This window comes from Hibiscus syriacus, unplaced genomic scaffold (genome assembly GCF_006381635.1).
Source record: "Hibiscus syriacus cultivar Baekdansim isolate YM2019G1 unplaced genomic scaffold, ASM638163v2 tig00001728_pilon, whole genome shotgun sequence".
In the NCBI taxonomy this organism is placed as follows: domain Eukaryota; kingdom Viridiplantae; phylum Streptophyta; class Magnoliopsida; order Malvales; family Malvaceae; genus Hibiscus; species Hibiscus syriacus.
The window spans coordinates 169,998-195,441 of NW_024061884.1; positions in this window are offsets into that span (position 1 = coordinate 169,998).

Here is a 25,444-nt window from a genome sequence, read left to right on the forward strand (position 1 = left end):
CCTAGTCATGTGGGACAAACCAGAATCAACGACACATGATGCCCAAGAGTTTGCCTTACTTACTTGAACAAAATTTTTTGCGTAGGCAGCGAAAAATTTGAATTCTGTACATAAATAAATTAAGTTATTTTATGAACCCATTATCCGTTTTGCTTTACTTTTTTTCCTTATTTATTATAGGCATGTAGAGTACACGTGGCAGCATGGGGAGATAGTTCATGCATAAAAAGAAGAGACCACCCATTAACCTTCTAGAAAAACTACCTTCAACTCCATCTTCTTTATCGTGCTTCACTCTCCCTCTATAGCAAGAAATTTTTTTCAACAAATTCCCATATCACCGCCGCTAAACCCACTGCACCAAACAAGTATCATGGCAAGATCGAAGAAAAACCCAACCTCAACATCAAACTTTGAGTGTTTCCAAACAGTCGAAACTGAGGCACGCTTCAAAAACCTCAAAAAACGACAAGTGTATTTGGACGTGATTCGGAAGCACAACTGGGAGAAATTTTCTCACCACCCCAAAGCCGTAGCACCAGTGATGGTCATAGAGTTCTATGCCATCTTGAAGACCCATCCAACCACACGGTGTATGTCCAAGAGAAGCTCCTTCGATTTTCCCCTTCATCACTCAATATATACTTCAAGTTAGGGAAGGTGGAGGAGTAGCATAAGAAATTTGTAGCTGAGGTAGACCAAGAAACCTATGATGGAGTACTCAAATATATTTGTTTTTGGTGGGCTAAGTTCGAAGGGAATGCGCCAACAAGGAAGAGAGTCGATCGTTGAGCCCTTAAGTCGGTTGTAAAGTTATTGAATCATTTTCTCAAGGGTAAACTTATTCCAACATCTCATAACACATTTTTGCTCATGAAAAGACTGATGCTTTTACACTCGATAATATAGGGAAGAAAAATTGATGTTGGAGAACTCATCTTCAAGCAAATCTATGAGTGCGCCAAAAGAAACTGGCGTAATCTCTTATTTCCTAACTTGATAACTGCTATGTGCTGGAAAAATAAGGTCCCCGAGGAGCCCTTTGAGGATTTCATCAAATCCAATGAGGGTATCACCAAAAAGAAAGTACCAGAACTGATGAGTTTCGATGAAACACCTCGCATGAAGGTCTGGAGAGAGAGGCAAAATATGTTGCTACAACAATAATGGCAGCAGTGGTCATGTACACGCGAGAAATGCGTGAGAAGATCAAGCGTCTCGACATCGAATGTTCCCCCAGAAGTACACACAGATGTTCCACCACTGGCCACCCATATCTCGCCTGTACCAGAAGAAGGCCATGGCGACACAGACGAGTTCCTTAGCTCCTCCTCCTCCTCAACCTCTGAAAGCACTAAAGAGATTCCAACCAACTTCTTCACCGATGAAGATTTCACTCTAACCCCGATGCAACCCGAGCATACTCCAATACAATCTCCCATCTGTCAAGCAACGCCAGTCCCTGAAATAGATCAAAGCCAAGCTCTAGTTCTTTCACAACCCACTCCTACCACAGAGTAACCAACACCAGCACGAGCCCCGAGCAGCGATATACGCATCAAACGAATGGCAGGTTGTGTCCTTCAACCATCACCTTTCGTCGATAGTAGCAGTAGATTTGGGATCAGAGAGTCCCCCTCCTCTAAACGCCACTGAATAAGGGCATCCAGTCAAGCCACACCACCACAGTAAGCTTGTATTTAAAATTTTTCTTTCGCATTTGCATATAGATACATGTAGTTAGTTTGCACGCATTGAGGATAATGCACCCTCAAGTTTGGGGAGGTATTATACCATACTTTATTAAAAAGCAATTGATAATATTTGGTTGAATATTTTTGTTGTCATGACATAAGCATGTTAAGTTTATTGTTTGGAATAAATTAGGGATGTCCAATGATGAATGCATAATTTGATTGCCTAGGCCATAACTATTTTTGAGACTGTCTAAAGGAGAGAACCAACCCTAGGCTTGATTCTTTGAAATTTACAAACACGATTGTAGGTTATCCCTAGTTAAGTTAATCAGTAAAATTTTTAGGAAAGAGCTCTCTGCTTGCTGAGACATCAAGAATATTTTTAAGGTTAAGGTTGAACTCCCTAGTGTTTAAAACTTGATAAAATAAAAGGGGCACTCCTCTATGCAAGGGCATAAACAGAAAAACTCCATAATAAATTAAGAGTTGCCAAGGCATATGAGTGAATGAAAGTAGTCACATGATGACTCTACCCGACTAGCTTGGGGGTGGAAGGTATGCTCCCTTTCACCTAGAGTGTGGGAAGGTAGGTGTGATGAGTTAACTCCCCAAAAAAAATTTGATAAATAACTAGGAGTATAAACTAAGCCTGATAAATAATTTGATGACTTGATAAACTAGAAGCACTTACTTTAAGTTTTCTAATTACTTTAATGTATAGGCTGATTAGAATCACAAACACACAATAGTAAGAAATCCTGACTAGGGAAGGAACTTGACTGATATAACAATCAAACATGTTGAGGCTAATTATTTTTGCTGAGGGCTGAAATCTCAAACCACATGATTTTCTTAACACTACTTTGCCATGACAATTTTAATTTTCTTCTAGCTATTGTACATTTCTTGAGGAAAAGCAATAGCTTAAGTTTGGGGTGTGATAACTCCGTAAAAAAACTCAATTTCTAGTCTTTTCACTTAAGTTATTGTACGTCTAAACAAGATATGCACAACATTTTAGTTGCATTTAGGTTATATTTTCTTGTGGTGGATAAGTTTTACTTCAGCAATATTTATTTGGTTTAACTGATACTGCTGAGGAGAAAGGGTTTGTGTGGATTGTGTATGTGCAGGAAATTACTGAGGAAGAACATTTCAGTTGCGACAACGTAATTTGTAAGGGTCCAATGGAATAGAAAAGTTAAAGAACGTGAGGAGCATATTTATCTCGCCACGGCAAGGTTTATCTGGAAAGTCTGAAGCTGATATGACGAAATCGCCTATGTCACAAGCCAGCTGGATGACTTCCTTCAGATACAAGCAAGCCCTCAAGATTCTGACAATTGCTAGTCACCTTTCTTTTTTAGTCTAGACAAAACAACAACGATTACTTAAGGAATCTCCACTCATGCGAAACCCTAGGAGATTTCCCTTATAAATATCCAACCATAGCCGCCAAAGAATAAGGGCAAGGAAGTTAGAGCTTTACTGAAAGTGTGAGCGACCAACTGTAGTGCTTCTCCACCGTTTACCAATTGAACTTCCTTGGTGTCCTCCATAGCCAAACTGTAGCAGAGCGGTGGTCAGGTCTCGAGAGAGGTTGATCACCAAGGCAAGCATGGTGCTGGTCAAAATTGTCACGACAGAGTCCCTAGTTTTGGGAGTCGTTATTCCTTTATTCTTAATATTTTTATATATTTGGGGTTGTGTTAAACGATGATACTTGGATGACTTTTTGATAGCACCATGACTGACTTACTTGGTGTTAATCTTTGTTTTTCCTAGATAATTATTTTCTGCTTTATAAATGATGAATTATGATTCTGCTCATGACTATTTTGTTCATTGTTTAAATATTTTACCTTGACACTGTAAGAGCTTCTAGAGATTGCTTGGGGTCTTGGTGAAACATGTCTTGGCAATGTAAGAGCGTCGAGATATTACCTTTTGTCTAGATAGTGATTCTTAGATTCGAGAGAATTAAGATAGATCTACGTGAACAATGGAATGGATCCGAGATGGTGATGTTCTAACTTGTTTACCTTAGAGATAAGGAGCTGGTTTCAATCGACTAAAAGGGATGAACGATTAAGTAGGATAGACAATGACTATAGTTTACGCTGAGAGGTATTACTACAAAAATAGTCTGACAAACCAAGGGTTTTAGTTAACGTTGAGTAGTATTGCCATAGCAACCATCTAAGAATACTTAGTAATCCTGTTGGACAGCTTAAGCATGTCATAATAATTCATTCTGGACTGAGAAAAATTGTTTGACAACACAAAATATTAGCATAAGTGCTCTGTGGTAGGTCTGAATATTCGAGGTTGTTTGAATTATATTTGAATCAATGTTTGTCTTTGTTTTATTTTATTTCGATAGTCTACGAATTTATTTTATCTCGAACAAACTTTTCTGAAATCATACTTTATAGTATTTTCTTGTTTTATTAATAATAGTTTTCTAGTTTTATAAGACAATAGGAATTAGTTTGTGACAGCTAGTTCTAGTTGTGGTGAAGCTTAAAAACTTTCAATCAATCCCTGAGGAGATGATAAATCACTTATCCTATATTTCTTGGTTCGATTGTGTATACTTGCACATAATTGCTTGCCTTAGCATATACATTTACAAGCGATCACATATATTGCGCCAGCTTTCCCTGTACAGAAATATCTTTTTGTCATTTTCTTCACAAGAAATGCCAAGACATTTCGATATACTTCAGCAACGTGTGATGCCATGGCATGACTTCCCAATGCGATCATTTTCTTGCTATTTCCTACACACCACAAACAATCTGCACATTTCTCTCATATAGCACCCTCAAGAGATAAAATAGCAATACCACCTCAAATGCAACTATATGCAACTACATGATCCTAAAATGAGCTTTTAAACAAACAATAACTTAAGTGAAAAAGGCCTTAAAAGTAGCTTTTTTAGGAAGTTATCACACCCCCAAACTTAAGTTATTGCTTGTCCTCAAGTGATGGATTACAATTACATAAGCAGAATGTCATGGAAATTTTCAACAATAGGATAGTAGGACAAAAATTGAATTTCAACCCTCATAAAAATTGGCTTCAACATGCTAGACATATCAAGAATTCAAGTACTTTTCCCTAGGTCAAGATCCTTTATGGTAGTGTGTGTGTGTGATTGTATCCAATCTATACTTAGCAAATTTATACGATTTCTAATCAAGTCCCCTAGTTTTTACCAAGGCATTTAATCATTCATTAAGCACGTTTTTACTCCCTTTTTACTAAACATTTTTTTAATTGCTGCTACGAAGGGAGTCAACTTATCACACCTACTCTTCTATATTCTAGGTGAAAGGGAGCATATCTTCCACCCTCGAGCTAGTTAAGTAGAGTCATCCCATGACTACTTTCATTCACTCATATGCGCGTGGCTGCCATTTATTAAAGAGAGTTTCAGGCAATGCCACAACAAAGAGGAGTGTCCCTCTACAGCTATGTCTAAGCATTTATTCACAATCTCAAATATAAGAGAGTTATTTTTTATTTATCTTTTAAGCAAAATACTAAATTTCAACGCCAAAACTAACTAGAGTTCCTTTATAAAAATTTTCTAAATTTCCTAAGTATAGAGAACATACAAATCGTGTAAAAATAATTCACAAAGCATCAGGCCCTAGAGTTAGTTCTATCATTCTCAATAGTCATTTATATTCAATTTCTACCCTAACAAGTTCATCATCATCGAGTATCCTCAAAACATTTCATCTAAATGTCCTACCATTTACTGATATCATGGCATAATGTTATGCTAATGCTATCATGCATATACTCTACTGAGAACACTACATCCCCCAAACTTAAGGGAAGCATTGTCCTCAATGCTTAAAGAACTAAAATAAATAAAAATTATATGCCATGCAATGAAATGAAAAATAAATGTAAATGAATACAAGTGGAGGAACCTCATGTTTTGCGTGGTGGTATTACCTTGGAGGTGTTAGCAGCTCCTCGTTTGGTGTATTTTACCAGTGGTATCGGGTTAGACTCTGAAGTGGTAGAGTAGTAATGTGTTATTTTAAGTCGTCCAACAGGTTTTTGGTATGTCAGCCACTATGTGGTGCAGAAGAAGGATCGGGCACAAGAATTGGACTGGGTGTTTTTTCAGCAAGAGCAACAGGTGATTCAGGGGTCTCGGAACATTGCGGGTTAGGAGTCGGTTCTTCAATTAGAGGATCGACGTCATCTTGCTCTGGCTCGGGAGATGCCTAGGCATTGAATGCCGGCAGAATTTTATCCAGAAAGCTAGAAAATTCTGTTGGACGTGGGGAAGGATTTCTTGGAACATCGTTTCCACCACAACATCTCTCTATTTGACATAACCAAAAAAAATTATGAATATCATCGTGTAAAGCGTATAAGTGAGTCTGAGTTTGTATCACAACTTCTTCGAGAGCAAGCATCCTTGCCTCGGCATTTAATTGTTCATCACCTGCAGACTTCTCATGAGCAGGGGTCTTAGATTTTGGGTTTTCAAGTCCCAATAACAATAGTAATCTAGCCCTAGTAATGCCCGAAATTCCAGATAAAATCTCATCAAAATATTCCCACTTACCTTTTCCTTTCGACACAAAGCAGTAGTCAAATTTGGAAACACTAAAGCACTCACCTTTTACCTAAATACTCATGCACTTGATGAACAATTATTTGACCCACATCAAAAGAACGGGTTTCCAAAATCTAATGTAAAAGCATTAAACGAGAAAGAGATATCGTCGTATTGTGAGATGCAGGCATGAATTTGTGCTTTAGAAAATGGTTCCACAACTTGGCACGCGGTTGTAGATGCTCACGATTGACCGAATAGCGGCTAGTTTGGCGACCATTCCATGAGGTATTCGCAAAGCACAAGTCCTCCAAGACTCCATCATATGTGGCGCTATAAGCATCATTTTCAAACTTGGTATGTTGGTCCTTAACACCCCTACAAATGAAAGTATCTATTAATCGCAGATAGTGTAAACCAAATATGCTTACCTCACACAAAAATGGAGTGTTGGTTCGGCTTGGAGATTTTGGCATAAAACTCTTTAACCAGTGAAACATTCACTAAACCCGAATGCCTTAAAAACTTTTTCCATTTGTGTGGAGCAACAATGTCTATCACGTCCGGTCCAAAACCGCCTCTTATTCATCGGTAACAATGAATCCCAACTCAAAGAAAATTTTCCTATTTTTGAAATTTTGAAACCATTTTTTGGCTTCATCATTTTCAAACTGTTGAAAAACGAGAACTTCGGCTTCGGTGGGTCTTGTACGCACCATTTTTTCCAATATTTGTGAAGTAAGAAAAATGGAAAAAGGAATAACCTTTGAGAGCTTTAAAACCTTGAAGAATTTTGGCTATGGAGAAAATGAAGAAAGAAAAAGAAAAAATGAGAGATAAAAAAGAAAAAGTTAAAAATGAAATGGGTGATAGGACGATTAAAAGAAATGAGTGGGTGGGGGTGAATGGGTATATTGGAAAATAAAAAAATAAACTGTAAAAGTAATGGTGATGGAACAAAACAATAGAGAGAAAAAGTTAAAATCAGAAATAAAATAAAAGAAAAAGGAATAAATCAAAAAAAATCTTTTCCACAATTGACTGCTTTGTCTTTTCCTCCCTTGGTAACCGCTCCTTGCACGACTACAGTATTGTGGTCCCCTACAAAAACAAATCAAAATTATCTACAAAATAAAATAAAAAATAAAAATAAAAAAAGGAAAGATTAAATTTATTATTTATGCACAGTCCTGAATTTCAATGCCATGGCATCGAAATTTGGTTCTCAGTTAGGAACTCTTCAGCATCATACAGATACAACACTAGCTTGTTGTGCGGTGGTGGAACTCCATTATATGATTTCAGATGCTGGCCATTGACTTTGAAGATTGCGCCATCCTCTATATTCTTGATGTCAACAGCTCTATGGGGATAGACAGAATGCACCTCAAATGGTCTTGACCATCGAGATTTAAGCTTCCCAGGAAAAAGTTTGAGTCTGGAGTTATAAAGCAATACTTGTTGGGCCACATGAAAATACCATGGCATCATTTTTGGTCATGCCACTTCTTGGTTTTCTCCTTGTATATCTGAGCATTCTCATATGCTTTTGCTATAAACTCTTCCATTTCATTAAGTTTCAGTAATCTCTGCTTCCCAGCTAGTTGAGCATCAAAATTCAATATCTTAATGGCCCAATATGCCTTCTGTTCAAGTTCAACCGGGAGATGACAAGCTTTCCCATACACCAGATTGAATGGTGACATTCCCAAAGGAGTTTTAAACGCTATTCTATGCATCCAAAGTGCTTCATCTAACTTGGGTGACCAATCCTTCCGCCTTGGGTTCACCACTTTCTCTAAAATCTGCTTGATCTCTCAATTGGATATCTCTGCTTGGCCATTTGTCTGTGGATGATATGTCGTGGCAATCTTATTTCAAACTCCATATATTCTTAATGCCTTGGCAATCAACTTGTTAACGAAGTGAGTTCCTTCATCACTAATGATAGCACGAGGTACTCCAAACCGAGTGAAAATATACTTGTACCAAAGCTTGAGTACGGTTCATTCCTTAATGTTGTTATTGCTTCCACCCACTTTGATACATAATCCATATCAAGTAAGATATATAGATCTCCTCCAAAAGATGGGAATGGTCCCATGAAATCGATGCCCCAAACATCAAACACTCTATTTCCAAAATATTTTGCAGTGGCATTTCGTGACGCCTGTATATGTTTCCAGTGTGTTGGCATCGATCACAGGATTTGTAAAATGCTTGAGCATCTCTAAACAGAGTTGGAAAGTAAAAGCCTGATTACAGGACCTTAGCAGAAGTCCTTGCACCACTAAAATGGCATCCACTTGGGGCTGAATGAGAATGGTAGAATATCACGTTGTTCTTCTTCAGGTACACATCGTCTAATGAGCTGATCAGCACAATGCTTAAACAAATATGGCTCATCCCAAAAATATTTCCTTGCATCGTGCTTGAACTTCTTTTTACCCTGGTTGTCTAAATCAAAAGGCAATATTCCACTAACAAGAAAATTAACAAGGTCAGTGTACCACGGGATTGTCGTGACATATAAAATTTTCTCATCAGAAAATTCCTCTTGAATATCTACAGTGTCAAGGCATTCAAAATTGTTCTCTAGCCTAGATAAGTGATTAGCAACTTGATTTTCAGTTCCTTTTCTATCTACCACCTCTAAGACGAATTCTTGTAAAAGTAAGATCCACCTAATAGGTCAAGGCTTTGCATCCTTTTTGTTCACTAAGTATTTTATAGCTGAACGATCAGTGTGAACAATAACTTTAGTGCCTATTAGGTATGGTCTAAATTTATCAAAATTAAATACCATGTCAAGTAATTCTTTATCAGTGGTGGTGTAGTTCAATTGTGCTTCATTCAAAGTGCGGCTAGAGTAATATATAACATGAAAAGGTTTACCTCAGCATTGTCCCAAAATAGCTCCTACGATATAATCGCTTGTATTACACATCAGCTCAAATGGTGATGTTTAATAGGGAGGAACTACAATAGGTGCTGAGATCAATCGTTGTTTCAGCTCAGTAAATGCGCCGAGGCATAACTCGTCAAACACAAAGGGTGGTTTTATTGAAGCAATGTGCACAAGGGCTTAGAAATCTTGGAGAAGTCTTTGATAAATCTTCTATAGAATCCAACATGTCCAAGAAAACATCTTATACCTTTGACCGAAGTTGGTGGTGGCAACTTTTCTATTACTTCATTCCTCACTTTATCTACCTCAATGCCCTTGTGAGATATTTTGTGGCCTAACACAATGCCTTCAGTCACCATGAAGTGACATTTTTCCCAATTTAAGACCAACTCAGCCTCCTCTCATCTTTTGAGAACTTTTGCCAAATTGTCGAGTCATCATTTAAAATCAACTCCAGAAACAGAAAAGTCATCCATGAAAATCTCTAAAAAATCCTCAACCATGTCTGAAAATATAGCTTGCATACAGTGCTGAAATGTTGTCGGGGCATTACAAAGTCCAAAAGGCATCCTCCTAAAGGCAAAAGTGCCATAGGGATAAGTAAATGTAGTTTTCTCCTGGTCCTCTGGTGCGCTGGCAATTTGATTATACCCTAAGTACCCATCCAAAAAGCAATAGAATGCTTTGCCAGCCAATCGATCCAATATTTTGTCGATGAAAGATAGAGGAAAATGGTCTTTCTTTGTAGCTTTGTTGAGTTTTCGATAATCCATGCATATCATTCATCCGGTAATAGTGTGAGTGGGTAATAGCTCATTATCCTCATTGGTAACCACTGTCGTGCCTCCTTTCTTTGGAACACATTGTACAGGGCTCACCCATGAGCTATTTGAGATAGGGTAAATCATTCTAGCATCAAGCCATTTCAGAATTTCTTTATTACCACCTTCTTTATAATAGGGTTGAGTCTTCTTTGTGGTTCTATTGAATTGACATGGCAATCTTCGAGCAGAATCTTATGCATGCAAATCGTGAGCCTAATTCATTTCAGGCCAGCCATAGTCCAACCAATTGCTTTCTTATGCTGCATCAAAACACTTAACAAACTTTGCTCTTGGTTAACAGTAAGGTTAGGGGAAATAATCACTGGTAGAGTTTCATCGCTACCCAAGTAAACATATTTAAGATGCATTGGCAAAGTCTTAAGCTCTAAAATAGGTGCATGCAATAATGAAGGCTTATGAGGATTAAATTCATCAAAATTCAGAGATTCAAAATGCATACCTGATCTAGCTTTTAGTAAGCTAAATTGGTCCTCCAAAATTGGGAAGTTTTCTTACTCCACTAAGCTTTCATCATCCACCCAATTGTCTTTTTCTGCTAGCTGAATGAAATTGTTCTGGCAAAACTGCTCAGTTTCTTCTTCAATGAATGAGTTTAATTCAAAAATGTCTCGGCATTCTTCAGTGTCATCGACATACTTGAGAGTTCAAAACACATTGACAGTCACACATTGATTAGCCACTCTCATGGTGAGTTCACCTTTTTCACAGTCTATCAAAATACGACCAGTGGCTAGGAAAGGTCTTCCCAGAATAATAGGTTCCTTGGCACCAACTTCACAGTCCAGAATTAAGAAGTTTTCTGGAAACACAAACTTATCCACCCTTACTATGACATCCTCGACTCTCCCTTCAATTTTAACATGAGATCTGTCAACAAGTTGTAAAATAACCGATGTGGGTCTTGCATCTCCTATGCCAAGCTTTAAAAATATAGATTTTGACATTAAGTTTAAACTTGAACCAAGATCACATAGTTCCTTTCCAGCGAAATTATGTCCAATAGAACAAAGAAAAATGAAGTTGTCCATATCGTTTTGCTTTGGTGGTAACTTATTCAATGAAGAACAAAATTTTGTTGTCGTGGCAACTGTCTCGTAAATATCTACTTTCCTCTTCTTGGTACAGATTTCCTTTAGAAATTTGGCATACGTCAGCATATGTTCAATAGCTTCCAACAGAGATACGTTGATATGGAGCTGATCAAGAATATCATGAACTTCTTGAACTGAACTTCATCATTATGTTTCTTCAATCTTTACGGGAAAGGTGGTGGGGGTCTAGCTTTCTTAACTGCAGGAATAAGATTTGTTTTTGCCTTGGCATCAGAATCTAGTGCCTTAGTAGAATCATTAGTAGAACCCTCATCCTTGTCCTTCTCAGAAATGATATCATCATGTAATTCAGTTTCACCATTGTCAATAGTGGGAGTAGAGTCATCATGTTGCGCCCCACTAACCTTAACTTGTTGATTAATTTATGTTCCACTCCTAAGAGTTAACACGTTGCAATGCTCTTTTCCATGCACTTTAGTGACTTCATTGTCACTTGACAAACGTCCTTGTTGTCACTCTTGCAATGTCGTAGCAATCTAACCAACTTGACCTTCCAAAGCTCTCAGAGACGAGCTATGGCTTTAAAGTAAGACGTCTTGACTATGAAGTAAAGCTTATTGTGATTCTGCTGCCGAGTGGACTGATTAGCATTGTGGGCTCCTTGATTTCCCCATGAAAAATTGGGATGGTGACACCATCCAGCATTATAAGTATTAGAGTAAGGATTGTTATTGCCTCAATTGTAATTGCCTACAAAGTTGATGGACTCATGGTTGGTTGGGAATTCACTCTTGTGATGATTGCCTTGGTATAACAGACATGCCAAGCTAGTTGCTTTCACTTCCTTCACATTAGTGGAACGTTGTAAAATTTTCAGCATATTAGTGATAACTGAGAGTTAAGCGGACACTGAATCCTAGGTATCTAACTCAAATGCTCCAGGTGTTTTCCTCCCACTCCCATGCCTTGATGAAGGAAATTGATAATCATTATTAGAAATTCTGTCCAAGATAGCAAATGCCTCAGTAGGTGATTTATCCAGTAATGTCCCATTTTCCAAGGCATCCAACATCATCCTCTTGGGTGCATTGACTGCATTATAGAACATAACTACTTGAGTCCAATCGTGAAAACCATGATTTAAACACTTTCGAATCAAACTCTTGTAATGGTCCCAACACGCATACATGGATTTGTCGTCTCCCTGGCGAAAGGATGTTATGTCATTCCTTAGCTGAGTATTCATATTCAGTGGGTTATACCGCAATAAGAAACTCTTACGAAGATCGGCCCATGATTCCATCGAACCAGATGGAACACCACTCAACCAAGCCCTTTTTCAGTCACGTAATGAATACGGGAACAACTTTAGTTTTAGAACATCCTCATGCACTCCTTCTAGGGGGAAAGAAACACAAACTTCCAGAAAATTTTGAATATGTTTCCTTGCATCTTCAGTTAGCTAACCCCAAACTACTCAATAGAATTCAACATGTTAAACATGACTGGTTTAAGTTCAAAAAGTGAATCTTGAATTTCGGGTGCCACAATTCCAGGATTCAAGTCATCCAACATCGGATTTAAATGATCACAAATAACACGAGGCCTATTAGTAGGTTCAACATTTTCTAATACCTCGGCATTTCTAATTCTGTCATCCTGACCGATACCATGGTTTCCAATTTGATACATATTTCCTTGAGCATGTCTCATTTGTCTAAAGAGTCTTTCAATCTCAGGTTCTATCAGTTCCAATGGCTCTTCAGAATGTCTTCTAGGTATACACTAAATAAACCTAAAAATAATAAAACAAAAATATCAAGTAAACTATACACAAATAAAAATGCAAAAATAAAATGCTATGGCAAAACTAATTAACTTCAAGATGCCAATACTCGGCAACAGCGCCAAAAACTTGTTGCGTTTTGTGAGTACTATAAAATTATACACAAATAATGTGCAAGTATACACAATCTCTCAAGTAATAAAGTGATGAGTGAGTATTGTCTCTATAGGGATTGGTTGAAAACACAAAAGTCTAACCAAAGCTAAGCACTACTTTATCAAAGTACAGTTAGTGTTGATATGTACAATGTCACGGAAATGGAAAGTGTATGTTGGTGGATATGGATTAAAACTCTAATGGGGTAACAAATGGAAATATAATGGCAAAAACAGATTGAAATGTCAATAATGATTGAAATGTCAAGGTAATGAAAAATGGTAATAACAGCAAATAAATGATAAGTCGATAATCCTCACACGGCAAGCTTCTACTGGAATGAATGATAGGGATTGATTCAAGGAATGCTAAACTTATCTCTCAAGAAGATTTAATATATCTAAACTTCACTTGCTCGACAGGGTTTACTGAAAGTGCTCCCACTATCTCTATTTAAAGGAACCTAACAGAATAGAATGCCACGATATCTCTTTTCAGTCTCAACTATGGCAGCCTACACTATTGATAAAAACTACCCTTTTTAGTCATTGAAATCCTATCTTAGTCTCTCACAAGTACTAATGGATTAGGATATAATATCACTAGGCCAATTCAAAGCTTATGAAAATACTATAGCCCATTGCTTATATGGATCTTGTCTTGTGTTTCTCTCAAATACTACAAGTATTTTTAGCTAAGTTTCTCTCGAACACCTGCCTTCATCTAAGAAATGAACACTCTCATGCCTCTTACAAGCTTAGATGATGAAACATAAATAGCAAAGCAAGCAAATACCAAAGATAAACATAAATCTACCATTAAAATAAAGTTAAACATCCATCAAACAATCCCACCAAATAAGGTTAGTTCATGGTGGGGTTTGAATCATCCATGGAACAAGCCATGAAATATTCATTACAACAACCCAATAATAAATAGAAAAATAACAGCAAAGGGAAGGGAGAAGAAGCCTTTGACGCGCGCCAACGGAGCTTTTCTCAACCATTACGAATAGCCTTAGCTTACTAGCTCCTCTCGGAAGTCTAGCTCGCTACTCCTTGGAACTTATCAATGGAGGAACACCACTCAAGGAAGATGAAAGGGAAACGGTGAAAAAGATAAGAAAATATTGCTGAAAATCTCTCCTCTTTCTCTCCCTTGTGAAGTGTAATATATAATAAAAATATCTAAGGGAAATAATGACGTTGTTGCACTCAAAAAGTCCATCATACCCCTAGGGTCACTCCTTGTGTGTGAACCTTATCCTCCAGGTGGCAGTGGTCCCCTAGCAAGTGGTTACAGCCATCATTCACGTGTTGTGCCAGTTGTCCTTGTACAGAAATATCTTTTTATCCTTTTTTGTGCCAGAAATGCCAAGGCATTTAGATATGCTTCAGCAACGAGTGATGCAACGGCATTTCTTCCCAATGTGACCTTTTGCTTGCTATTTCCTACACACCAGAAACACTATGCACCTTTATCTCATACAGAACCCTTAAGAGATAAAATGGCAATACCACCACAAATGAAGTTATATGCAACTACATGATCCTAAAATGACTAAAATAAGATTTTAAACAAACAATAACTTAAATGAAAAATGCCTTAAAAGTAGCCTTTTTAGGAAGTTATCAATTGCTACATAAAAAACGCATTGAATCATTAAATATTTAATTAATAAAATCAACTATATTTATTTCAAGTCTTATTTCGTTCGAACGTCATATCGGATTGTATCACTTTGATCAAGTGATATTTTCCACGCTCATTCTATAAAACGAGTTCTTGAAAGATTCGAATAATATTAATATTTAAGGAAATATAATAGAAACAAATACGATGGAAATGTAAAATAAAATATTTAAAACATAAAATAACAAAATTTATTTAATGTTATACCTAAAAATATACAATATGTTAAATATGTACATTCATAAGGGATTAAAACATAACAATGAAAATTTTAAGAGACTAAAATATGATTAACAGAAACTTGAAGGACCAAAAAAGAAAAAATAGAAATTTAAAGGTTCAAACTCAAAAAAAATTAAAGGGTCTAATTAACCATTATAAACAAATCAGAGTGCTAATCTACATTTTAAACAAATACAGGCACTAGAAATGAAAATAACCCAAAAATGATATTTAGGACTAAAATGTAGAAAATCAGAAACAGGAAGACTGAATCATAATTAAACCAAATGGACTAAAATGATAGATTTACAAATATCAAGGCAAAATTCAAATATCAAAGAAAATACACAATACACTAAAACAGTGATTAAAATGATAATTACAAAATATTATGGTCAAAGTTAAACATTGACAATAATTACAAAATAAGTAAAAACATGACTAAAATAAAGTATTAAAACATAAGTGCTCGAAATAAAATAAAATAGAACTTCATTAAGTGTCTTCAATAGGATATTACAAAGCATGGGGGACTTTCCCCCTAATGCGAAAACATGAAACCCCTTTGGCCTAAACGACAACATTTTTCGTTTGGTATTTAAATAATACCCAAGGCCAAAAGTGGCCAAACCCTTTCATTTTCTTACCTTCATAACGAGAGAATATTGCCCCTTTGGCCTAAATGGCAACGTTTTTCGTTTGGTATTTAAATAATACCCAAGGCCAAAAATGTTTAATCAAAGATTTTGAGAAAATATTTCCCCTTTCTAGGTTTCACAATCATAAAACAAGAGTTCATTGGATATCAATTAATGATATCTTTGAGGTATGGTTAATAAGGAGGGATACAATGTCTCAGGTTGTTATTTTTGGTAAAAGGTTTGGCATTCTCATTTATTTTATGTTCACTGATATGATAGAGTATCTTCTAAGCTCATCTACTGGAAGTGTTCTCCAACTCACAGCTCTCATGATCACACTTGCGTTGTGTGATGCCTTATCATGGGATTTGTGCGATCGCCTCCTATGCAATAGTTATACAGTCTTCATATTCGAACCATCTTTTCAAGTTTTCAACTTGAATCTTCCTTTGGTTTCAAGACGTTATTAAGAATTTACATCTTGATCCCCCCTTTGTTATTTTTCTCTATCATGCATTAAAGATTTTAGAAAACCTTTTTGTAAATAAAAGATTAATCCTGATGGGCGGATAAAATCTGAAGATAGTCTCTTCTGTTTAGAAATTCATCTATGATTAGAAGGGACTTTTAAGGCACGTAATATAGGTTGTGGTTCATGGTTATAAAAGAAAGGGATGAATAGGCCTAAATAAGCGTTTGAGGGTAATTAAACGAAGGATCAATTCATTCTGATGCATTCAATCTTGTCTTGCTCAATTTGGATATGTGTGAGTCTTTCATTTTCTCTTGATGTTCTATGATCTTCCGGTGAACTGATTCTTAAATGATTATGCTTGATCAATCTCATGGTTTAAAGCTCGATGCGTCATTTGAGTCGAGGGAATCTTTGCATGTTCTTCTTGTCTTTTTCTTTCTTTGTTCTCTTTGTTTTTCTTTCTTTGCACATTGTTTTTTTCTTTCTTTGCACATTGTTTTTTTCTTGCTTTTTTTCTCTTTGTTTTGATTGGATCTTCGCACTTGACATTTGGTTCACCTTTCGGTATCTCATCTGAATCAATGTCTTTACTCATGCGAGCAGATTTCCTCCACCTTACCCCCCAATGTGGAGGTGATCCTTGGTTAGGGTTGAATCAGAAGAAACTATAATTTAGGCTCAAATGGGGACACAAGGGATATACTTGCTTCTTTTGTGAAGGGATAATGAAAAAAATTCGTTCATCATTTCATACACAGAAGTCTTTGTAGAATAGGTACCCAGGGGGATAGATTTTCAAGATTAATTTTTATTCACTTGAAAACAAATGTAATTAATGTATGATAGAATTATTTTGAATCAACTCTCTTTTTGTTGCTTCTTACTTCCAGCATGTCTCAAATGTACAAGCTCAACTTCAGAAAATTGATGCGAGGTACCCCACATTGTTTCTTCTAGTATGAAGGTTTACGTTCAAGTGAACATCTTATACTCAATGTCTTCAGGTTTTATTGGTAGAAAAATGTTGATTTTACGTCTAAGAAGAAGATGGTGACTTTATTGGCTCAAAGAAATGTAAGTGTGTGACTTTTGGGTCTCAAAAAAGATAAAGGCAATGTTTCAAGGTCTCAAAGAGAGGGAGTGTCAAAATTTGGTCTTTTGGTTATGACCGTGAATTATTTCTGGTATTTTGGGGTTTTAGACAGGATAAGAAAGGTCTAATCATTCCATATGTCAAAACTCCATAATTCTTGAAGAATTAAGAGAATACGTAATTCATTTGATATTCGAAGAACTAAATATTAAAACTCATTCAATTATTCAACCTTAGAAGGTAGCATAAATTCAATCATTAAAATATTAAGAAAATATGAAAGACAGAACAAAAACATGTTCAAACAAAGCAATGCTCTCAATGAAAATGGTAGATGCAATGCCCCTATCCTTGTTCGATTGTCCATGCCCCTAAATCCATTAGGTTCTGGATCTTGCACTTCAGTGCCTTACAGTTTTTTTAGCGGAATGTCTGGAGCTTCTTATGTGGTAATTATACACGGCTTCAACATCATAAACCTCAGGATATGTGGACTCTTTTCTCAGATTATTCTGGCAGGGTTAGTCCTACAACTAGCTAAACAGGCTCCCACCGTACTGATTTCAACTTCTTCCTTTAATTATTCAAATCTTGTTTCTATTCTCAATGTGTTGTCATGTTATTAAGACCACTTTATTGAATCCTCCACAGATTAACTCCATGTTTTTATGAACGATGCATGTGAAAATGCTTAAAAATGAAATGCATATGCTAAATGCAAAGATGCAAAAACAAATGCAAAAATCTTGATCCCAACGATGAATATCGTAGAACAATTTTCACAAAAGATAAAAGCCTCCACATTACAAGACAATCCATTTTACATATATTCCTTCACTTAGACGTTGAGTCTGAAGTGGATCGCCGCTTCGTCTCAGATCTTCGTCCTAAAAAATGATGCCCCTCAAGTGTTTTCTAACCTAACTCCGTTAATGCCCTGGCGGTGCAGAAGTCAGTTCGCCTGTAACATCCTCCATATCAAATTAGTGACTAAAATGAAATATTTCAGAATGTATTGGTCAAAGTAAATAAATTGAAAAGTATGGAAATTTATATGAAAAATGTTGTGTAGGATTTAATTATAAAGAGGGAAGAATTGAAGGACAAAATGGTCATTTAGTAGGAAAGATAATTTAATTGAGAGAGGATATATATATATATGGTTCCACGTACAGGGGGAATAAAAATATCAAGGTCTCCAGAGTTTTCTTCTTCTTCCTTCTTCCAGCCGTGGACTCCAACTTGTTAAGGTGAGATTTCTTATTAGTTGGTTTTAGTTGAAATTAAGTTTGGGTTTTAATCATTAGATGATACTTAAGCTTAAGGAAATATTAAGTTATATTAAAACTACAAGATGAAAAAGATAATATTGATTCAAGATTGGGAGTTTTTAAGTGAAATCTTGAAGAAGAATTGATAAGTTAAATTTGACTTGTCATCCGTTGAATTAAGAAATAGGAAGTGATAGAATCTAATTTAGAACATGTTGACAAAATGATAAGATTCTTCGTTTCCAAATTTAAGAGGGAATATGGGATATTAAGTTGAGTTTAAGTGATATAAGTTGGTTAGGCTGAGTGTAGTTAAGTTTGAAGGGCTAAAATGAGGTTATATAAGAAGAATTAAGTTGTTTTGGAGTAATTTTCGTGTATAAAATGTGATTTTTGGGTTAGGGGTATCAGTAACCATTCAACAGGTACCAATACCCTCTTAAACGGAAAGAATCACAGAATGTAATGAGGGTACTGATACCCCCAGTAAGGTACTGATACACTCTTGAATGAAAAACTAACAAAATACAATGAGGGTATTGATACCCTAAGAAGGGTATCGATACCCCCTAAAGGAAAAAGGTGAATAATGATTTATTAAGTTCGTTTAATTTGTTAGTATCGAATTACAAGGTATATGTATCTAATAATTTCCTTAAAATGTATTATTATGTAGATATAGAACGTAATTCCATTCCGGAATAATCAAAAAATTAGGATCAAATCAAAGCAAGTAAGGCTAAGGTGAGTGCATGTTAGTTATTACATGATGTTTCATGGAAATAAGACTTGCGATAAGTCTATTTCCTAGAATAGGATGTATGAACTCATAATAGGAGCATATGTTTGACATGATGTATGTATGTTAATGGTTATTGATATGTTATATGATATACATGAGTACAAGTTAGTATAATAGTAAATGAGTATAAATGGTTTCATAAGAATATATGAAAGTGTTATATGAGTTATATGTTATTATATGTGTGATATGTTTTGTATGAATATATATATATATATATAATAGTGTGATAGAGTATAGGAACTGGTATAAATGATATACATATATATATATATGTGTGTGTGTTTACATAAGCCATATATTATTGACCTAATGAATGGTATGTTATGTGATGTATAGGAGAACATATGTGAACAAGTTATGTCATGATTGATTACATAAACATAGGTGGAATAATATAAACTATGAGGCATGATATATGTGATTACATGTATATGTGTTGTATGTTATATGATAAAAAAAAGATGTTTACACATACATGGGGTATGTGATAGAATAGAATGAACATGTGATTATAAGAGAATGCCCATGTTATATGGTACGAGAGCTATAGGTATAGTTGTCATGCCAAGAGTCAAGGGTTACCTATGTCTTTCGAGACATAAGGACAGGATTATATAAGTCCTTCGGGACATATGGACAGTTTACCTAGGTTCTTCGGGACCTATGGACAGTTGTCGAGGTTCTTTATGACATCTGGATAGATCCTTCGAGACATTTATACGAGCTGTGGTGACAGCATATGGATTCACAACCTCATAGTACTCATATACCTTGAGTTCTCAATAATGTACATAGGATTATGAAATATATGAAAAGAGTTTGTATGATGGTATGTTATCATGTTACCATTGCTAGTATTGAATCATGTATGCATATGAACTAATAAAAAGGTAATGATCAATATATGTTAAGAATATACATATGTTATGAAGGTATAAGAATATGTGGTTGATAGGTGAGGAGATTAATAATGATCTATGCATATGTATTTATCTCTTGATACGTAATTTGAGATGATTTTATCTTATGTGATGAAATGGAGTGAGTGTGGATAACATGTTAGAATATAGTATGTATACATTGTTACATGTTATAATTGTATTATATATTTTATAATACCTCATTAAGTCTATGACTTAGCGTGTAAGCGTTTTTTACACGTAGGTTCCAAAGAGCAAGAGGATCAAGGATAGGAATTTGCAGAGCAACATATCTTCACTAGATCAGAAGTAAATTCATAGTATGTATTTTGGTAGAGTTAATAGTTTTGGCATGTACAAAAGTATAATTTACGTCTGCTCTGATCAATTTTGTAATGTGTTAAACTCACTTATATAAATATGGCTTTTGTGTAAATAGAAATTTAAATTTTCTATGGGTTTTTTATAAATGTGCATGCTTCGAAAAGTCAATGTGACACATCGGACTCGTATCCGGGTCGGGTACAGGTTGGGGTGTTACATTTAATGGTATCAGAGCTACGGTTTAGCCGATTCTAGGCTTAAACCTGAGTCTAGAGTGTCTGTAGATGTGTACATGCCAACATAGTAGTGATAACTTCTGATCTGACATGATTAATAAGTCTGTTGTTATGCTAATAGAGTTATTTGATAATATCTTAATAGATGTCCAGACAAGATAACTCCCGAAGTGAAGCGAGAGATAATAGATTAGCTGAGAGTAGTAATTTACCTGCCCTGGCCAGGCAAGGTGAAGAACTGGCACCCTCTGGAGTGCCTGTAGATAATCAAGATATATTCTTTCGGACGTTAGACACGGTATTGGCGTGTTTCCAACCTTCTGTCTCCTCAACTCAAAAGATGAATGTTGCAAAGGAATTAAAAGGATTAGGAGATCCTGAATTCAAAGGAGAAGCCGAGGAAGGTCCAGTTGTTGCAGACCTTTGGCTCAACGATGTAAAGATAATGTTAGAGGGACTCCATTGTTCTGATATGGAAAAGTTAGACGGAATAGTCTCCTTGTTGCGTGGGCAAGCGAGAATTTGGTGGACGAATGTCGCATTAAGCATAACTAGTGATCGGATGACATGGTTTTTGTTTCTTGAAGAGTTTAAACATAAGTACGTAGGAGATCAGTTCATCAAACAAATGAAGCAAGAATTCCTGAATCTGAAGCAAATGAATCGCACAGTGTATGAGTATGAGTATGAGTTCAACAAATTAAGTCGCTTTGCAGCAGAATTTATGCCTACAGAAAAATATGCATGTGAGTGGTTTATTGAGGGCTTGCGCCAAAGTTTAAAGAAATGTTAATTGTATTAAACATGTCCTTATTTCAAGAGGTAATAAACCATCCTAAAGCTCTAAAGAGAGCTCAAAATGAACGATTTGGGGAGCAAAGAGCCCAATTGTCTAAAAGAATTGGGATTTCATCAAGTTCTACACCACCCAAGAGAGGCAGAGATTCTTAATTTCGATCTCAAGTAAGGTCTGAATCGATGGCATTCTCCGCTAGGGAATCAAATCAGATGAGAGTGAGACAGACTCAATCGGTAAGGACTGGTGATGAAAGAGCACAACAGAGACAATGTCAGACTTATGGAAGATATCATGGTGGGACATGTAGAGTTAAATCCAGAGCCTGTTTTCGATGTAGGGAAACAGGAAATTTCATGAAAGAGTGTCCATTGGGAATATGAGAGTCTGTACAGTCATAACGATCTATTTCAATGTCACAGAGGGGAAGAGGTAGAAGTCAACCAGAATCTTCTACTCAATAGGAAATACGCTCCACTGCTAGAATATATAACCTCCAAACCAATACAGACTGTGATGATTTAGAGATGATAACATGTATCTTTCTATTGTATGGTAAATATGTTATGATATTGGTTGATATGGGCTTGTATATGCATATACGAGTATTAAATTGGTGAGAGAATTGAAAATTTTGTTAGAAGTTATTTGTAGTAATATTGTAGATATAAATCCGTTAGGGCATAGTGTTCTAGTAAATAAGATATGTTAAGGGTGTTCTATTTGGATTCAGGGAATTGAATTCCCTGCTAATCTGATGGACTTACTCTTTGAGGGATTTGAAGTAATCGTGGAATGATATTAGTTATATATAGCTCGTATGCAAATGTTGATTGTAGAGTGGAAAGGGTAAAGTTAATTAGTTCAGACAGATTAGAAATTATAGTGTTTAAAGATTTTATTATTTTTTTTAGTGATGAGGATATGGTTTTGGAAGAGTTTAAGAATGTGTATATTAGTGAGTAGTTTAAAATATAAAGTAGATGGAAAGTTTGAATATGAATCAAGGAAATTGAATTAAGGATGACTAAAAATGATGGTTTAACAAGTTAAGGAAATAAAGGATGATTTATTTGATTAGAAAGGATATATATATATATGGATGATTTGATGAAGGTTTATATTTTGCTTTAGAGAATTGGGTTGAATAACAAAGTAATGAGATAGAGAATGTATTAAAGTTAAAGGATTTGTATGTTTGCCGAAAGTTAAAGGATTTGTATGTTCGACGTAAGTTAAAGATTTACCGAAAAGTTTAGGATGAAAAAGGGATAAATATGTTTTGATTGAATAAGGATTATGGAAGCATAAGGAAAAAGATATGATCTATGAGACAAGAAGATAGTGATTTATGAAGAATTAAATAGATAGAGAAATTAATTGGAAAAGGGTGTAAAGTTTGAATTATAGGTTTGATAAGAAAGTAAGGAAATGGTAGAAAGTATTGTGGAAAGATTGTTTGATTTGGAAAAGAATATGTTTTCATCAACTATGATGAAGAGTAAAGGTTATAGTCACAAAGATAAGGATTTAGTTATATATATAAAGGAAGTTAAAAATGTAATTGAGGAAATGTTTTCACTCGGTTCAGGTAGTGAAGGACACGTCTGTTATGTTATATGATATGGATGTATAAGGGAAAAAGGTAATGGAAGTCAGGTTATGATAACTCGAGAGATTAACTAAAGAGGTAGTATATGAATATGAATAAGAGATGTGTAGATAGTAGTTTAATCTATTAGTACAGTGAAAATTTGGGGACGAATTTTTCTTAAAGGAGGGGAAATTTGTACCACCCTCCATATCAAGTTAGTGACTAAATTGAAATATTTCAGAATGTATTGGTCGAAGTAGATAAATTGAAAAGTTTGGAAATTTATATGAAAAAATGTTGTGTATGATTTAATTATAAAGAGAGAAGAATTGAAGGATAAAATGGTTATTTAGTAGGAAAGATAATTTAATTGAGAGAGGATATATATATATATGGTTCCACGTGGAGGATGAAGAAAAATATCAAAGTCTTCAGAGTTTTCTTCTTCTTCCTTCTTCCAGCCGTGAACTTCAACTTGTTAAGGTGAGATTTCTTATTAGTTGGTTTTAGTTGAAATTAAGTTTGGGTTTTGATCATTAGATGATACTTAAGCTTAAGGAAAGCTTAAGTTATATTAAAACTACAAGATGAAAATTAATAATATGGATTCAAGATTGGGAGTTTTTAAGTGAAATCTTGAAGAAGAATTGATAAGTAAATTTGAAGTTAAATTTGACTTGTCATCCGTTGAATTAAGAAATAGGAAGTGATAGAATCTAATTTAGAACATGTTGAGAAAATGATAAGATTATTGGTTTCCAAATTTAAGAGAGAATATGGGATATTAAGTTGAGTTCAAGTGATATAAGTTGGTTAGGCTGAGTGTAGTTAAGTTTGAAGGGCTAAAATGAGGTTATATAAGAAGAATTAAGTTGTTTTAGAGTAATTTTCATGTATAAAAATGTGATTTCTGGGTTAGGGATATCGGTACACATTCAACAGGTACTGATACCCTCTCAAAAGAAAGAATCACATAATGTAATGAGGGTACTGATACCCCCTAGTAAGGTATAGATACCCTTTTGAATGAAAAAACTAACAGAATGCAATGAGGGTACCGATACCCTAAGAAGGGTATCGATACCCCCTAAAGGAAAAAGGTGAATAATGATTTATTAAGTTCATTTAATTTGTTAGTATCGAATTACAAGGTATATGTATCAAATTACAAGGTATAGGTATCAAATAATTGCCTTAAAATGTATTATTATGTAGATATAGAACGTAATTCCATTCTGGAACAATCGAAGAATTAGGATCAAATCAAAGAAATCAAGATTAAGGTGAGTGCATGTTAGTTATTACATGATGTTTCATGGAAATAAGACTTGCGATAAGTCTATTTCCTAGAATAAGATGTATGAACTCATAATAGGAGCATATTTTTGACATGATGTATGTATGTTAACGGTTATTGCATATGTTATATGATATATATGAGTACAAGTTTGTATAATAGTAAATGAGTATAAATGGTTTCATAAGAAAGTGAAATAAACTATAAGAATATATGAAAGTGTTATATGAGTTATATGTTATTGTATGGGTGATATGTTTTGTATGCATATATATATATATATATATATATATATATATATATATATATATATATATATACTAGTGTGATAGAGTATAAGAACTGGTATAAACGATATATATATGTGTGTGTGTGTGTGTGTGTGTGTGTGTTTACATAAGTCATATGTTATTGACATAATGAATGGTATGTTATGTGATGTATAGGAGAACATATGTGAACAAGATGTCATGATTGGTTACATGAACATAGGTGGAATAATATAAACTATGAGACATGATATACACGATTACATGTATATGTGTTGTATGTTATATGATAAAAGAAAGATGTTTGCACATACATGGGGTATGTGATATAAGAGAATGAACATGTGATTATAAGAGAATGCCCATGTTATATGGTATGAGAGCTATAGGAATAGTTGACATGCCAAGAGTCGAGGGTTACCTATGTCTTTCGAGCCATATGGACAGGATTACCTATGTCCTTCGGGACATATGGACAGTTTACCTAGGTTCTTCGGGACCTATGGACAGTTGTCGAGGTTCTTTATGACCTCTGGATAGGTCTTTCAAGACATTTATACGAGCTATGGTGACAACATATGGGTGCACAACCTTATAGTACTCATATACCTTGAGTTCTCAGTAATGTACATGGGCTTATAAAAGATATGAAAAGAGTTTGTATGATGGTATGATATCATGTTACAATTGCTTGTATTGAATCATGTATGCATATGAACTAATAAAAAGGTAATGATCAATATATGTTAAGAATATACATATGTTATGAAGATG